This window comes from Benincasa hispida, chromosome 6 (assembly GCF_009727055.1).
Source record: "Benincasa hispida cultivar B227 chromosome 6, ASM972705v1, whole genome shotgun sequence".
Lineage (NCBI taxonomy): Eukaryota > Viridiplantae > Streptophyta > Magnoliopsida > Cucurbitales > Cucurbitaceae > Benincasa > Benincasa hispida.
In genome coordinates, this window is record NC_052354.1 from 49,701,766 (window position 1) to 49,706,348 (window position 4,583).

At 34.5% G+C, this 4,583-nt stretch overlaps 1 long non-coding RNA gene across 12 annotated transcripts in view; it reads left to right on the forward strand.

Moving 5' to 3' along the window:
• LOC120080492 overlaps positions 1–4,333 on the forward strand; it is a 7,475-nt gene extending 3,142 nt beyond the window's left edge. For 4 of the 12 annotated variants that reach the window (XR_005482526.1, XR_005482531.1, XR_005482525.1 and 1 more), the window contains 4 exons: positions 2,586–3,317; positions 3,397–3,484; positions 3,557–3,953; positions 4,032–4,319. This is a non-coding gene — a long non-coding RNA (uncharacterized LOC120080492). Of the gene's footprint in view, positions 1–2,585; positions 3,318–3,396; positions 3,485–3,556; positions 3,954–4,031 lie in introns of all 12 variants that reach the window. The other 8 variants (XR_005482535.1, XR_005482532.1, XR_005482534.1 and 5 more) reach the window with 6 other exon arrangements.
• Positions 4,334–4,583: the final 250 nt, after the last annotated feature.

The window sequence follows — 4,583 nt, forward strand, 5'->3', positions numbered from 1 at the left end:
GGTCGAATTAAATGTATGATTCATGGATATATTACTTTGTTTTTATTTGGGCTGATTTAAATGTATAGTTTATGAATCTTAGATTTGGGTTGATTTAAATGTATAATATTTAGATCTTATATGTTGAACTTAGAAATTGGATTTTGTTAGGTTGACATATTAACATATTTTTTTGTCAACTATAACAGTTGAAAAAATCATAATAAATATGTCAATGCGTTCTGAATATTTAGTTATTCTTGAACCTGGAAATAATGGAGATAGTGACATTGACATTGAAAGTTGATGAATTATTTGGAAATGACGGGAACATGATCTTAAGTTTGTACCGTCAAATATGTTCACCCAAATAGATTGAAAAATTACAAATTCAACGTGTGAACTACGATCTACTTTGGAAGAAAGGAATATAGGTGTAGATAACGTGTAATATAGAAAGGAATGCTGTTTAATACCAAAGAAGATTTACAGCTTACTATAAAAAAATATTGTGTGACAGAACACTACGAAATTGTTCTAGTGGAATCAAATCAAGATCTTTGGTATGTCAAATCTAAATCATGGAGTGATGGTTGTACTTGGAAGTTACGGGCATGTCGGCGTAAAATCATGGGATGTTCAAAATCACCAAATTTCAAAGGGAACACTCATGTTTGTTTTCAGAATTGACACAGGATCATTCACAGCTTATTCAAATTTTATGAGTATTGAAATTCAAATTTTGGTTAGAGCTGATCTTAGAGTACCTGTGGCCCTACTCCAAGAAGCAATTAAAAAACAATATGGCTATAATGTTAATTATAGATGGGTGTGGCAAGTCAAGAGAAAAGCGTGTTTGGTGATTGGGAGAGATCATATTCAGAGCTTCCGTATTGGTTGAGTGTTTTTGTTCATTACAATTCAGGGACAGGAACAGATTAGTTTTTCCTTCCCTCTGATGTGCCAGGTACGACTATTTTTGGACGAGTTTTTTAGTCCTTTGGTCCTGCAAGAGAAGGGTTCGAACATTATAGACCATTAATCCAGATCGATGAAACTCATCTCTACGGAAAGTATAAGGGGAAATTATTGACCGCCTTATCTATTGATGCAAACGGACATATATTCTCCCTTGCTTTTCCTATTGTTGAAGGTGAAAATTCATCCAGTTGGTAATAGTTTTTGTGGGCATTGCGTGAATATGTTACCCAAAGAAAAGGTATTTGCTTGATTTCTGATAGACATAAAGGCATTCTTGCTGTAATTAATAATGAAGAAATTGGTTGGAGTGAACCTAGAGCGTACCATTGATATTGTCTTCGCCATGTTTCTAGTAATTTCAATATGAAATACAAATCAAAGCAACTAAAAAATTTGGTGTTTAAGGTAGAAAATCAACACCAAAGGCGGAAGTTCATTTGGTGCATAAAAGAATTGAAACAATTGCACCCTGAATGTCTTGAATATTTTTCAAACATTGACTTGGAAAAATGGACTCAGTCATAAGACGGTGGGTATCGCTATGGGTGGATGACAAGCAATGCAGCTGAATGTATGAATGGTGGTTTCAAAGGTGCTAGAATGTTACCAATTACTTCTTTGGTTAGTCTAACATTCTATCCCACAATACTGTATTTTGAATGCCGGATACAAGAAATCAGTGAAGCACTCGATCGTGGGGACATGTATACAGAATATGCCTTAAAAAAATCTAAAGGTGGGAAAAACGAGCATCTGCACATACGGTGACATCTATTGATAGGGAAAGTCAAGCTTTTAAAGTACAAACTGGCATAAGTATGATTTCTGCCTATAAAGGACAATACACCCAAGTTTTGAGCTTGAAAGAAGGAACATGTTCTTGCAATAAGTGGCAGTCATTCAAGATTCCATGCTCTCAGTAATTACAGTTTGTAATTACATGCGTGTGACATACATACCACTTATTAATGAATGCTACAACTTGCCCAATTTCAAGCGTTGTTATGAAGACCGCTTCCATCCAATTCAACACCCAAATTATTGGCCAGAATTATCATTTACAGAAGTTCGTCCAAATGCGAACTTACTAAGAGAACAAGGTCAGCCAAAAGGTACACGCATTCATAATGAAATGGATTGGAGAGAGGCAAGCCAAAAAGTGTTGTACAATTTACAAGAGAGAAGGACATAACAGACGCACTTGTCCACAACGTACATTAGGTGCTTCGTCTTCGAGTCATTAGGTGTATTTTTTTTACTCGTATTTTTTTATATAATTGTATATTTTATGTACTTGTATTTTTTATGTACTTATATTTTTCATATAATTGTATATTTGATGTACTTGTATTTTTTATATACTTATATTTTTCATGTAATTGTATCTTTTATGTATTTATACTTTTTATGTAATTGTTTCATTTTATGTAATTGTATATTTTATGTACTTGTATTTTTATGTAATGAATTTATTTTATGTAATTGTGTCTTTTTATATACTTTTTATGTATCTTTTATGTCATGGATTTTATTATGTAACGTAATTTGAACTTCTTAAGTAAAGGAGTCTGGTCCTTCTAATCTTGTACAATTATACTAACAAAATACGCATCGTTCACAATCAGTATGAGATAGTTCTTCCACTGTAGTGTTGAGTTGTCAGAGAATGGAGGCGATTGCATAGCATACTATCCCATTTGATCACCGCATTATTCCCTATGTTCAGCAGACAGGTTTTCTTGGAGTTGCATAAATTGGTTTTATCCAGCTTGATTGGCACCTGCTACTCTAGTTGAGCGTTGGAGACCAGAAACCCACACATTTCACTTGCCTTGTGAGGAATGTACGATTACGCTGTAGGATGTTGCCATACAATTTGGGTTACGAGTGGACGGGTAACCATTGACAATTTCTTTACAGTATGACTGGAAGAACGTTTGTGAAGAGCTCTTAGGCGTTCTACCAGAGGATCTGAAAGGATCAAGATTGAGCATCCCCTGGTTGGCGTCCTAGTTTCTATAATTACCTCCCGATGCCGACGACATAAACGTACGTAGGTATGCACGAGCATACATCATGCAGCTTATTGGAGGATTTTTGTTTGCTGACAAGTCAAATACTTTAGTGCATCTCATGTTCCTCCCACTATTGTCTGATTTCGAGCACGCTGGTACGTATTCGTGGGGTAGTGCATGTCGTGTATGGTTGTATAGAGAAATTTGTCGGACTTCCAATGCACAAGCGTTGGAAATAGCGGGGCTACTGATACTACTACAAGTATGGACTTATGACAGATTTCCAATTATAGCATCACAAGTCCAGCTACAGGCCATAGATCATCGTCCACTTAGTGTTAGGTATTATTTCATTTATATATTTATTTCATTATCATTTTTATGTAAGAATATAAATTAATTGTATTTTTTATAATTTTAGATGGAGTGGTGTATGAGCTGCCTCTGAACATTCAGCAAATATGTTGCTCGTGTACAAAAAAATATTTAACATGCTGATGCACAATCAGGTAGGAAATGTATATATAAATGAATATTTAAAACATTTTAGATGTATACTTATTATTTTTTTTTTTTGTCAGATTATTTGGACGTCATACACACAATAGATTTGGTCATCCTTACCTAATTATTGCCGTGATGGTGAAGACATTTGGTTGACCGTCCCTCTTATATGCTTCCATATAGTAGAGTAGCATTATCCAGATCGTGTATTGAGACAGTTCGGTCTGCAATAAAAGATACCTTCGTTTGTCTTATACACTCCCAACATTACACCAGATTGATTTGAAAGGTAAGCATGACCAAGATTGGCATCGAATCTATGCGGAATATTTATCCTACTGGCATGGATGACATGATCGTTGTGCATAGGGAGAATTAACAAATGGGCCAGCTGTATCAAACGACTACTTTTCCTGGTACAATTCAATCACGAGGCGATTTATCATACCTGACGACGCTTACTATTACTACATGGTAAGAGATTTAAAATCAGACATTTTCCATATATATGATATGAATATTTTTTTAATATTTATTTTTTTTATTGTACAGAATAATTTTATCGACGATGTTCAACAATATTCAGTGCAGAATAACTTACCAGACTTGGGTTCAATGTGTCAGCAAACATTGGTCAACGTAGAAGGTATTATTCAACAAACAAGACGACAATGACAACAGGGTGAACCTAATTTAGAAGGACACGAAGACAACCCTCAAGAGGGGTAAAGGCCAGGGGGTCGTTTTTAAATTTCATGTAAACTTTCATTCACAAATTGTAAATTAAACAATTAATTATAAATATTCTTTAATATCATGACTTTTTTTTTTAATATGAGTGCAAGATATTTTCATTGTAGATTAAATATTTAATTAAGTTTAATAATGAAGAAATTTGTAGACCCATTCCTAAAGTCTTAATATTGTTGTACATCTACAATAAAAAAAAATAGTCAACACACTTTTTAAAAAAAAGAAAGAAAAAAAAAGAAAATCGTGGACCGGGTCCACGAGTTTGCATCTGACCATTCAGCCAATCAACCGACGTGGTGCTGACTGGATTAAACGGTACTCGTGTACAGGGTACACGAGTTTGCCACGTAG